Source organism: Giraffa tippelskirchi, chromosome 13 (genome assembly GCF_054371585.1).
Source record: "Giraffa tippelskirchi isolate mGirTip1 chromosome 13, T2T-mGirTip1v1.2.pri, whole genome shotgun sequence".
Taxonomy (NCBI): Eukaryota; Metazoa; Chordata; class Mammalia; order Artiodactyla; family Giraffidae; genus Giraffa; species Giraffa tippelskirchi.
Genome location: NC_137287.1, coordinates 63768945 through 63782363, shown reverse-complemented (window position 1 = coordinate 63782363; position 13419 = coordinate 63768945). Strand labels below are relative to the sequence as shown.

Genomic DNA, 13419 nt, shown 5'->3' with positions numbered 1-13419 from the left:
GCGCTTTGCTTTCTCTCTTTTACTTTTTATTTTCTTCAAGCTACTCCTCCCCTTCTCTTATTTCTCTTTCAGAATCGAGGAGGAGTCCTGCGTAACAGGCCTCTAGCACTGAGGATCCACTGATGCCTGTAAGGATGGCCTTGGCCTTCCCGGGATGGTTAGCAGGGGTAGTTAGCAGCCCCAGACTGGAGATGACGCTTACCTGTACCAGGGGCATCAAATGATCATACCAAAACGGTGAGGGAGAGCTGGAATTCTGAGGCCAGTGGGCTTTTTAAAACTTCAGAAGTATCCTTAAGCAAGATTCTTTAATGCAGCCTCCACACTGCGGGGGTTTGGAAGTATTCTGATGTTAGCTATCTAAAATGCAAAAAAAAAAAAAAAATCAGTTTTCCTTTGAACATATGCTTTGGCAAAGTTTAGTCTTCCTCAACCTGGTTATTTGAACCTAGATGTGCTACAAATTGCCCTACATGCATGTTTCAAATAACAGATGTTATTTTCCTCTAGGCTTACTTTTATTAAAAAAAAAAAGAGAGAAAGACAAATAATTTAAAACATTCAAAACAGGAATTTAAAAAACCAAAATTGCCTGATACAGATTCAGTTTAATGCCCAAAATTATTTATTTATATTCTAGAATAAGATAGTTGGTCCACTGACCTTTAGTTGATTTTTTTTGGTGGGGGGAGGGGCATGCACGCAGTTTGTGGAATTCTAGCTCCCAGACCATGGATTGAACCCATGCCCCCTGCAATGGAAGCAGTCCTAACCACTGGACTGCCAGGGAATTCCCTTCAGCTTATTTTTCTGTGTGTATCTAGCAGGGTGCTGTAAAGAACTGTGACACTTGTCCAAAGCACATGCTGGTGCTGGAAATGAGAGCTGGCTGGGGACTTGGTACGGGGCTCATTAGGAGTCTACTTGCTTGAGGTACTGAGGGCTGCTGGAAGCAAATCCAGCCTGAGGAACGAGGCAACCAGCTCCACAGACTTAATCCAGTAACAAAGCCTTACTTACCAGTTGGAATAGGGAATTCTGCATCTGTCACTGTTTTTCCTTGGCTGCTTTCCCATAAACTCATATCCCATGACAAATGTTTCCCTAAATAAAGACTGTTTTCCTAAAAGCTCTCCTGAGATATTGGGGCACAGGGAATAGGACTCGAGGGTCCCAGTGCAATGAGATGATGGTCAGTGGACGTGACAACCTCCAGGCAGGGCAGACGTGATGGTGATGAGGGGGTGACAGTGCCCACAGCAGAAGCAGCAAGGTCTGTGGAAATGCTTCATGGAGGCATCATGGGAACTCACAGAGGAGGATGAGGCACTGGGGTGCTCAGCAGAGGGAAATATTAATGAACCCTGTAGGCACACCTGGAGGGTCTCAGGAATATCTGGCAAGAGGGGACACTGAGTAGGGAAGCAGATGAGGCTAAGAAGCAGCAAAAAATTAGTGACAGAGGATGAGACTTTAGTTTGCCCTCCTGGAGCTTATTTCCAATAATTATTGGATTATTTCCCAATAATGTATTGGGAAAGACAAGATGGTCAAACCCGAGAAACTAGGAAATGATAATAAGAAGATGTGATCAAGCACCACTGTGTTATTAGAGTCTGTGTGCCTTCATCACAGTGGATTCTGACATGGCCTTAAGAGTGAGTGGGAAGTGAACAGGTAGAGAGCCTTTGAGAAGTGCTGAGAACTGCAGGCGGCTAACAAAGTCTTCTTACAAGTGTGTGGGGCCCTTGTTGTGTGCCTGGAGCATGCTAGAAATTGTCTGCGCTATGTGGTTAATCCTCACAATGAGTAAGGAAGGCGTTATTGTGCAGAGCTGAGAAAGGGAGGCTCAGCTTGATTAAGTGACGGGCCCAAGTTCACAGCTAGTGAGCGGAGGGCTGAGTCAAGGGAGATCACAGGCTGTCTGTTCCCAAAGGACCTCAGGAGCAGGAAAGTGGTATTGCAGGTAGGAAGACTTGAGTGCCAAGCCAAGGGATTTGCGTGCACGTCTGCAGGTAAGTGGAGCTCAATGGCACTGTTTCTGGAGAAGACAACCACAATATTCATTGTGGGTGGGCTAATTAACCAGAAAGAAAGATGGGAAGAGCAGAGACATAAAGGCGGTCCTGTCTGCTAGCAGGGGCAGTTAGTGGTCTGAGCCTTGTGAAATCAAGGAGGGTGGCGAACTGAACAACAATTGAGAGGAAGAAACTGCAGGCCTCTGTGACTTGCTCTTAATGAGGACCAGGAAGCTTACCGGGACGTGGAAGGCCCTTCCAGAAAATGCTGTCTCCAGTTCGGTGGGCCATGTTCTGGCAAAGCTGGGCCAGGGACCAGGACTCCCCAACCTCATCAAACTGGAATTGAAATCCAGGCTCAGAAACAGATTGTGGGAATGGGCTCAGAGTGGGCATGGGGCAGGATCAGAAAGGCGGTGGTTAAGGTCTCTCTGGGACACTAAAAACCTTGGTGAGTCCAATCAAGGGTGTGGCCAAAACAGAGATTCTGTGGGCCGGAACCTGGGTGCCAAAAACTGCAGGAAGCACAGAACTGAGACGAGGTCAGGAATTTCATTTGTCTTTCCTCCAAGCAAAGACACCAAGGGACACTATTGGCAACTAGCCTCTTAGGGTCACGGCTCTAACTGAGCTGTGTGAAAGCAGTCTCAGTCCTTGAAAGTGGTTAGACTTCATGCACTGGAGAAGGAAATGGCAACCCACTCCAGTGTTCTTGCCTGGAGAATCCCAGGGACGGTGGAGCCTGGTGGGCTGCCGTCTATGGGGTCGCACAGAGTCAGACACGACTGAAGCGACTTAGACTAGACTAGACTAGACTAGACTCTGTCTTAAATGCCTAGTATCCCCCAGCTGGAATAGCCAGTAAGTTGTAATACCCTAATTCTCATCCTGGATGTGTGTGTGTGTGTGTGTGTGTGTGTGTGTGTGTGTTCATAAAATTGTTTAATGTTAAAATGTATCATTAATTTATTTTCCAGTGTCTAGGTTAGAATATAACTATGTGATATATATCAAATGAATTTCATGGCTACAGTCCAAATGTAACAAATGAATCATTTAAAACTATTCGCATATTGGTGATGCCAAATTTTTCATTTTCTCCCATTTTATAAATGCATCATATCTCAGCTTGAAATCAATCTATTAACCTTGAAAACATTTTGAGCTGGAATGAAGGTTAGCAGTGAACTTTGCGACCTTCCACGTGATATTAGTCATATTTAGCAATTATTATTGGCTTTGAGTAATGAGGAGTCAGTTGAGACAGGAATAATAACGTGGTGGTTACCAATATACCACACTTCAGAGGCCACAGGGAAAACGAAAGGCAAGCAAAATCAGGCTTTTTAAACCTCAGGCTTGTCTGCCACAATGCTCCTACCTTTTAAAAACAAAATTGAACATCTTAGCAGCTATTCTGATGAATTACACATAAAATACTCTAGTAAAACCTTTGTTAGGAGATAAGGAATTCTGTTCAGCGGATTTGAAGGGCAACTGAAGATTTAAAAAAAATGATGTGTCTGCTCTCTAAACCTCCACAGAGATGAGTCTGATGAATTTCCCAGGTGCCAGGACTGGGGGCTGTAATAAAACGGGAGGAACAATACAGGCAGAAGCTAAGCAGTGTTATTTTTTAAATTAAAGTCCAAATAAATGTCTCAACTAAAAATGCCTTGGGAATACATAAATATGTTATCCTCTGGATGAATTTTATATTACATTATATTGATTTTAACACAATATAAAATATAATAGAGATACTTTTTAGTTCACAACATGAAAGAACAGTTAATGATTTGCCCATATGGGACATATGAAAATACTTTCCTTAAATTCTTCTGCCATGTTTTATGGATAATCTACTTCCATACTACTAACGGTATGAAAGCTTGGTGCCATCAGTGGAACATTTTTCATCTCAATTATTTGTTAGGCATAAGATTTAATGGTGCCATATTTACTGTAAAAGAACCTAACTTCATGGGAATTTGAAAGTAATTGTAGTTGTCTCATTTTATTAATTTTGAAGTATTTCACATAGCAGTTCCCTCTCTTTGACCAAATTTCCTCATCTATAACAAGATTGTACCTTCTTTACAGTCCTTTCTTCTCCTGGTGTTCAGTGGTTCTTATTCTTTCCTAATTAGAATCTGATTATTGCTGCAGAACCACAGATATCAGCTGAACATTGGTCTTTCTCTGAATAATGATGTTTTATCTGCAGTCCTTAAAATGTGTATAATTGTGTAACATTACTCACAGAAGAAAGGAAGCATTAGATTTACCTCTAGTGCCATAGGCCAAAAGTCAACTATATACTTCCAAATTGAATTGGGTTTTTAAGAAGTTGATTTCCTAGTATCTTAGCTTATGTTACTTTATTTTTTTTCCCCTCTGCAATCATTTTATTTTTTTCTTTTTATTTACTTATTTATCTATTTTTTACTTTAAAATACTGTATTAGTTTTGCCATGCATTGACATGAATCCACCATGGGTGTACACGTGTTAAGAAGTTGATTTCCTAGTATCTTAGCTTATGTTATTTTAAAGGAGAAATATATCAATTTACATTAATTAAAGAATTAATATAAGAAGAGAGTCAAGCCACAACTTTAAGCTGTAAAATCGGGAAACTGGGGACTGGAGATGAATCACCTCTGGCAGAAAAATGGATAATGGAAAGTTACTTTCAATAAATATGCTCAATGACTTTTCCAGAGAAAGAAAGAAATTAGTGAAGACGTGCTGACCCTCAAAGTTCTTCCAAGTGACCTAGAATCATGAGAATTTACCCAATTGAAGAGTTTCCACTTATATTGGGAATCAGAAATTTTGCAACCAATTGCTTGCAAGTTGTTCCCCTTTCTTGTCTTTTGATATTTTAAACTCCTGCATTGTGTCAGCTGAAACACATTCTGAGTCACTATTACAAAAGGAATGGGTGAGTCCATGTGATACAGCTTCCACATATCCCACTGAGCATTTAATACATCTCTAGGTTCTTTTTAGGCTAATTTCTCTTGAACTAAAAATCCCCAGCCCAGTGAAACTCCTCATAAAGTGGAAAGAGTCTTCATTGCCAGAAAAGATCCAAATAGAGATCTTTGGAGGAGATTTCAGGAATAAGTAATGCAGCTAAGGTATTGAAGCCACAAAATACATTGATTTCCTCCCTAGGAAAAGGATCCAGAGTCAAAGGCAACTGTAAGAAGTTGCACATATCTTTGAGTGTTATTATGAAAGAGGACTGACTAAGCCTGGGGGAGCTGACTCACTGGAAAAGACCCTGAAGCTGGGAAAGATTGAGGGCAGGAGGAGAAGGGGGGACAGAGGATGAGATGGTTGGATGGCATCATCGACTCAATGGACATGAGTTTGAGCAAGTTCCTGGAGATGCAGAAGGACAGGGAAGCCTGGTGTGCTGCAGTCCGTGGGGTCACAAAGAGTCAGACATGACTGAGCGACTAAATAATAACAACAACGCCAGTGGAGGACTTGTACTGATATGGGTTTTATCTCCACAATTCTCAGAGACAGCTAGAGGGGATTAACTCTCAGTTTAGTTGCTCAGTTGCGTCCGACTCTTCACGACCCCATGGACTGCAGCACATCAGGCTTTCCTGTCCATCACCAACTCTCCAAGCTTGCTCAAACTCATGTCCATTGAGTCAGTGATGCCATCTAACCATCTCATCCTCTGTTGTCCACTTCTCCTCTCGCCTTCAATCTTTCCCAGCATCAGGGTCCTTTCCAAAGAGTCAGTTCTTCCCATAAGGTGGACAAAGTATTGGATTTTCAGCATCAGCATCAGTTCTTCCAATGAATATTCAGGACTGATTCCCTTTAGGATTGACTGGTTTGATCTCCTTGCAGTCCAAGGGACTCTTGAGAGTCTTCTCCAACACCACAGTTCAAAAGCATCAATTCTTTGGTGCTAAGCTTTTTTTCTTTTTTGCCTTGAGAACCGCATGAACAGTATGAAAAGGATTAACTCTATTTAACTACAAACTTGTTTGAGGTTAGTATTTTACCAGGAACATGTTTATAAAGAAATATTAGAATTTACTTTTCTTCCTCCTTTGTGGCAAGTAACAATATATATGTTTTGTTTAACCTCTTCAGTTGTTTGGAAATGTTTTGCTTTAACTAGGGAGCACTTTACTAATGGCAGTTCATCTTACAGCTTTCTTCATGACTTGCCCTAAGAACAAAATTAAACTTCCTGAATTTGATTTCTCTAAAATATATCCACCAAAACGCAATTGCCCTTTCTGTCAAATAAGCCCTTACTGGTGTGTAAGTCTGAAGTGATTTTTTTCCCTCTCTCATTATGGTTGTTCCAAGACTCTTGACATTCTCTAAATCATTTTTCGCTCAGTACAAGAGGTCCATGAGGAAGTCAAGATCGATGGCAGACTTCATCTCTCTTGAATTTTAATGCAAATGTCGTTCCCCTAATCAAACAAAGGTTAAAAAAGGAAATCAAATTAGCTTATTACAAAAGCCAGCATAAGTGAACTGACAAGAGAAATGCTTTCTGCATGAAAAGCCCTTAATCAATACCTTAAATAAGAATGTCACTGGAAAGAAGGGTTCATATGTGGTCAGTCATAATCTGCAAATCAATATGGTCTTTTTAATAAATATTTGACCACAACAGCTCAGTAGACATTGCCTATGAGAGTTCCTTTCTTTACACCAAAATGAAACAAAATTACAGCAAAAATGTAATGTTCAGGGCATAACCTAAGCGGTGAGCGAATTCAAGGTTAGGACTATTTCACCCTTTAATCATTGCATATTAAGCATGGGAGAGATTCTCCTCAGTATCTTTTCTGGGATTCTAGTCCCCCATGTAATTTAGCTGTTCAAAAGCAAAATGACGTCAGAATATAGATTACTTACCAGAGCTATGTGCAAGTCTCCTAGTCGAGGTGTAGTTTGGCTATCTGAAACTATTTAATCAAATATTATACAGGCAATATAACTTCAAATTTTTAAACTCAAATCTATAAAAATACAGTCATGTGGCAGATAACATTTTATAAGTCAGTATATTTTCATTATAGTCAATCAAATCTGTAATCGGCTAATATCCAACAAGCACTTTCTGCATTTGGTAGCACCATATGTGCTAAGTGATAAGCTGTTAGCATTGCTACTGATGTGACCTGGAATCGTCCTCTTATTGGATGTGTGACCTTAGGTGTGATCACTTAATTTTTGTGCTAGACAGTATGAATATGAATGGTGTTTATTCAAAGGCCATTTTGGAGATTTAAAGCCATAATGTAGGCAAAGATGCTAACATAGGCTGTGGCCCATTGTAAATGATGATACATGGTAACTCTTATTATTAACTATTATTCAATTGTGATGACAGACAAATAAAGAAATGCAATTTAACACAGTTCTGGTTTGAACAGCTCAATAAGACTCAGTAGAATTAAATAAAAGTTACCTCTATGACAAACCTAGACAGCATATTAAAAGGCAGAGACATTACCTTGCCAACAAAGGTCCATCTAGTCAAAGCTATGGTTTTTCCAGTAGTCGTGTATGGGTGTGAGAGTTGGACCATAAAGAAAGCTGAGCGCTGAAGAATTGATGCTTTTGAACTGTGGTGTTAGAGAAGACTCTTGAGAGTCCCTTGGACTGCAAGGAGATCAAACCAGTCAATCCTTTAAGGAAATCAACTCGGAATATTCATTGGAAGGACTGATGCTGAAGCTGAAACTCCAATACTTTGGCTACCTTATGGGAAGCACCGACTCTTTGGAAAAGACCCTGATTCTGGGAAAGATTGAAGGCAGGAGGAGAAGGGGACAAGAGAGGATGAGATGGTTGGATGGCATCACTGACTTGATGGACATGAGTTTGAGCAAACTCCAGGAGATGGTGAAGGACAGGGAAGCCTGGTGTGTTGTAGTCCATGGGGTCAAAAAGAGTCAGACACGACTGAGAGACTGAACAACAACCTTGGAAAAACCTATCAGGACGTTGGAAATATTTAACTACAGTCTATAATTTTACCATATTCCATTGATTTGCTTTCTTTCTCTTTTGCCATCAAATGAGATAGTGGAAAATATTTTTTTAAATTTTTCTTTCGGTTAAGTTCAGTCACGCAGTCATGTCTGACTCTTTGCAGCCCCATGGATTGCAGCATGCCAGGCTTCCCTGTCCATCACCAACTCCCAGAGCCTACTCAAACTCATGTCCATTGCATCAGTGATGCCATCCAATCATCTCATTCTCTGTCATCCCCTTCTCCTCATGCCTTCAATCTTTCCCAGCATCAGGGTCTTTTCCAATGAATCAGTCTTCGCATCAAGTGGCCAAAGTATTGGAGTTTCAGCTTCAGTATCAGTATTTCCAATGAATATTCAGGACTGATTTCTTTTAAGATGGACTAGTTGGATCTCCTTGCAGTCCAAGGGACTCTCAGGAGTCTTCTCCAACACCGTAGTTCAAAAGCATCAATTCTTCAGTGCTCAGCTTTCTTTATAGTCAAATTCTCACATCCATACATGACCACTGGAAAAACCATAGCTTTGACTAGACAGACCTTTGTTGGTAAAGTAATCTCTCTCCTTTTTAATATACTGTCTAGGTTGGTCATAGCTTTTCTTCCAAGGAGCAAGCATCTTTTAATTTCATGGCTGCAGTCACCATCTGCAGTGATTTTGGGGCCCAAGAAAATGAAGTCTGTCATTGTTTCCATTGTTTCCCCATCTTTTTGCCATGAAGTGATGGGACCAGATGCCATGGTTTAAGTTTTCTGAATGTTGAGTTTTAAACCAACTTTTTCACTCTCCTCTTTCACTTTCATCAAGAGGCTCTTTAGTTCTTCTTCACTTTCTGCCATAAGGGTGGTGTCATCTACATATCTGAGGTTATTGATATTTCTCCCGGCAATCTTGATTCCAGCTTGTGCTTCCTCCAACCCTGCATTTCTCATGATGTATTCTGCATGTAAATTAAATAAGCAGGGAACAATATATAGCCTTGGTGTACTCCTTTCCCAATTTGGAACCAGTCTGTTGTTCCATGGCCAGTTCTAACTGTTGCTTCCTGACCTGCATACAGATTTCTCAGGAGAAAGGTCAGGTGGTCTGGTATTTCCATCTCTTTCAGAATTTTCCAGTTTGTTGTGATCCACACGCTCAAACGCTTTGGCATAGTCAAAAAAGCAAAAGTAGATGTTTTTCTGGAACTCTCTTGCTTTTACGATGATCAAATGGATGTTGGCAATTTGATCTCTGGTTCCTCTGCCTTTTCTAAATCCAGCTTGAACATCTGGAAGTTCACAGTTCACGTACTGTTGAAGCCTGGCTTGGGGGATTTTGAGCATTAGTTTGCTAGCATGTGAGATGAGTGCAATTGTGCGGTAGTTTGAACATTCTTTGGCATTGCCTTTCCTTGGGATTGGAATGAAAACTGACCTTTTCCAGTCCTGTGGCCACTGCTGAGTTTTCCAAATTTGCTGGCATATTGAGTGCAGCACTTTCACAGCACCATCTTTGAGGATTTGAAAGAGCTCAACTGGAATTCCATCACCTCCACTAGCTTTGTTTGTAGTGATGCTTTCTAAGGCCCACTTGGCTTCACATTCCAGGATGTCTGGCTCTAGGTGAGTGATCACACCATCGTGGTTATCTGGGTCATGAAGATATTTTTTTGTATAGTTCTTCTGTGTATTCTTGCCACCTCTTAATATCTTCTGCTTCTGTTAGGTCCATACCATTTCTGTCCTTTATTGTGCCCATCTTTGCATGAAATGTTCCCTTGGTATCTCTAATTTTGTTGAAGAGATCTGTAGTCTTTCCCATTCTATTGTTTTCCTCTATTTCTTTGCACTGATTGCTGAGGAAGGCTTTCTTATCTCTCCTTGCTATTCTTTGGAGCTCTGCATTCAGATGGGTATATCTTTTCTTTTCTCCTTTGCCTTTAGCTTCTCTTCTTTTCTCAGTTATCTGTAAGGCCTCCTAAGACAACCATTTTGCCTTTCTTTTCTTGGGGATGGTCTTGATCACTGCCTCCTGTACAATGTCACGAACCTCTGTCCATAGTTCTTCAGGCACTCTGTCGAACAGATCTAATACCTTGAATCTAATTGTCACTTACCCTGTATAATCGTAAGGGATTTGATTTAGGTCATACCTGAATGGTCTTGTGATTTTCCCTACTTTCTTCAGTTTAAGTCTGAATGTTGCAATAAGGAGTTCATAATATGAGCCACATCAGCTCCTGGGCTTTTCTGGCTGACTATATAGAGCTTCTACATCTTTGGCTGTAGAGAATATAATCTATCTGATTTCAGTGTTCACCATCTGGTGATGTCCCTGTGTAGAGTCTTCTCTTGTGTTGTTGGAAGAGGGTGTTTGCTATGACCAGTGCGTTCTCTTGGCTAAATTCTGTTGCCCTTTGACCTGCTTCATTTTGTATTCCAAGGCCAAATTTGCCTGTTATTCCTGGTAGCTCTTGACTTCCTACTTTTGCATTCCAGTCCCCTAGAATGAAGAAGACATCTTTTTGGGGGGTTAGTTCTAGAATGTCTTGTAGGTCTTCATAGAACCATTCAACTTCAGCTTCTTACCGGTCAGGGCATAGACTTGGATTACTGTGACAGTTAATGGTTTGCCTTGGAAACGAACAGAGATTATTCTGTCATTTTTGAGATTGCATCCAAGTACTGCATTTCAGACTCTTTTGTTGACTATGACAGATGACAGCTACTCCATTTATTCTAAGGGATTCTTGCCCACAGTAGTAGATACAGTGGTCATCTGAGTTAAATTCACCCATTCCAGTCCGTTTTAGTTCACTGATTCCTAAAATGTCGATGTTCACTCTTGCCATCTCCTGTTTGATCACTTCCAATTTGCCTTGATTCACGGACCTAACATTCCAGTTTCCTATGCAATATTGCTCTTTACAGCATTGGACTTACTCCATCACCTGTCACATCCACAACTGGGTAATATTTTTGCTTTGGCTCTGTCTCTTCATTCTTTCTGGAGTTTCTTCTCCACTCTTCTCCAGCAGCATTTTAGGCACCTACCAACCTGGGGAGTTCATCTTTCAGTGTCATACTTTTTGCCTTTTCATATTGTTCATGGGGTTCTCAAGGCAAGAATACTGAAGTGGTTTGCCATTCCCTTCTCCAGGGGACCACGTTTTGTCAGAACTCTTTGCCATGACCTGTCCGTCTTGGGTGGCCCTACTCGGCATGGCTCATAGTTTCATTGAGTTAGACAAGGCTGTGGTCCATGTGCTCAGTTTGGTTAGTTTTCTGTGATTGTGGTTTTCATTCTGTCTGCCCTCTGATGGATAGGGATAAGAGGCTTATGGAAGCTTCCTGATGGGAGAGACTGACTGAGGGGGAAACTAGTTCTTGTTCTGATGGGTGGGACCATGTTCAATAAATCTTTAATCCAATTTTCTGTTGATGGGCAGGGCTGTGTTCCCTCCCTGTTGCTTGACCTGAGGCCAAACTATAGTGGAGGTAATAAAGATAATGGCAACTTCCTTCAGGAGGTCCCAAGCACGTACTGCTGCACTCAGTGCCCCCAACCCTGCAGCAGGCCACTGCTGACCTACACCTCTGCCAGAGACTCCTGGACATTCATGGGCATGTCTGGATCAGTCTCTTGTGGGGTCACTGCTCCTTTCTCCTGGGTCCTGGTGTGCCCAAGGTTCTGTTTGTGCCCTCCAAGAGTCTGTTTCCCCAGTCCTGTGTAAGTTCTGGTGGTTCTATGGTGGGGTTAATGGCGACCTCCTCCAAGAGGGCTTATGCCATACCCATGTCTGCTGCACCAAGAGCCCCTGTCCCTGTAGCAGGCCACTGCTGACCCGTACTTCCACAGGAGACACTCAGACACAGTTCTGGCTCAGTCTCTGTGGGTTGGGCATGTGTTTTGTGCCCTTCTCAGGTCTGAGCAGCTCAGGTGACCAGGGGCTTGGCAAACGCATTGTCCTAGGTGGGCCGTGCATCTTAATCACCTCCCCGGTCCTGGCCACTTGGTTTTCCAGGTGCCCCATGAGAGCACTGTCTCAGGTGTACCACGTGTCTCCTCTGGAGAGCTGATCTCAGGCTGTGACCCTCCTGGTGGATGTCAACCATTCAGGATCTCAGAAGAATGTGGTTAGCAGCTTGGAGCCTGCTCACAGTTTGGTTGAAGATGCCCGAGTCTCTGGGGCTGAGATTGCAGCAGCCCCTTGCCTTCTGGCTCTGGCTGTTGCAAGCCTGCCTCTCTGCCTCCGGGCGGGCAGGGGCCGGTATGCAGCCAGCTAGCTCTCCTTTGGTATTCGCTCAATCCTTTGTTCTGTGAGCAGGCCAGGCTGCGCGTCAGGTTGTTAGGTTAGAGCCTTTCATGGGAAAATTCTCTTTTCCGCAGTTGCGGTTAGGCATGTATTCTGTGTTTTTTTCCTCCCCCAGGTTATGTTGCCTTCTGAGATTCCAAAACTCCCTACAGATCCGCCTGTGAGAGGGTTTCCTACTGTGTGAAAAATTCTCCTCCTTCACAACTCCCTCCCCAGGATAGGTCTCCATCTCTAACTCTTTTGTCTCTCTTTTTGTCTTTTATATTTTGCCCTACCTCCTTTTGATGGGACTTCCCTTGTGGCTCAGCTGGTAAAGAATCCCCCTGCCATGTGGGAGACCTAGGTTTGATCCCTGGGTTGGGAAGATCCCCTGGAGAAGGAAAAGCCTTCCCACTCCAGAATTCTGGCCTGGGTCACAAAGAGTAGGACATGACTGAGTGACTTTCACTTTCACTTTCACCTCCTTTCAAAGAGAATGGGCTGCCTTTCTGGGTACCTGGTATCCTCCACCAGTGTTCAGAAGCTGTTTTGTGGAAGTTGCTCAGCATTCAAATGATCTTTTGATGAATTTGTGGGGGAGAAAGTGGTCTCCCCATCTTATTCTTCTGCCATCTTGAACGGATAATTTAAAAAAAACACCTCATCATGTCTTATTGGAGAAGTTCAAAAAACCAAAGAAGCCAAGGATATAGACATTGTTCCAAAGATTCTGAATATAAAGTTACTCTAAAGACTGAATACATAGCCTTTCTTACTTTGTCCCTCTTTTTTGAGATATAATTTCCTTTTATTCTCTCATAGGAATTTCTTTCTTAGAGAAGTTTTACAGGGACTTCTGTGGTGATCCAGTGGCTAAGACTCTGCTCCCAATGGAGGGGACCCAGGTTTGTTCCTTGGTCAGAAAGTTAGATCCCACATGCCACAACTAAGACCTGGCACAGCCAAATAAATAAATATTTTTTAAAAAGTTTTACAAAGCATTTTCCTTAAAAAATCTTGGATTACTTAGTCTCAATATGCATGATCAATAAAGATACAAAATGCTTTTTCTCCAACACTTGAGAAAATAT

At 42.1% G+C, this 13419-nt stretch overlaps 1 long non-coding RNA gene across 7 annotated transcripts in view; it reads left to right on the top strand.

Annotated features, from left to right (window-relative positions):
- LOC145532840 (uncharacterized) overlaps positions 1–13419 on the top strand; it is a 109489-nt gene that overhangs the window by 11681 nt on the left and 84389 nt on the right. For 6 of the 7 annotated variants that reach the window (XR_014073609.1, XR_014073608.1, XR_014073604.1 and 3 more), the window contains exon 2: positions 73–128. This is a non-coding gene — a long non-coding RNA (uncharacterized LOC145532840). Of the gene's footprint in view, positions 1–72; positions 129–1802; positions 2016–13419 lie in introns of those variants that run through there. The other variant, XR_014073607.1, reaches the window with a different exon arrangement.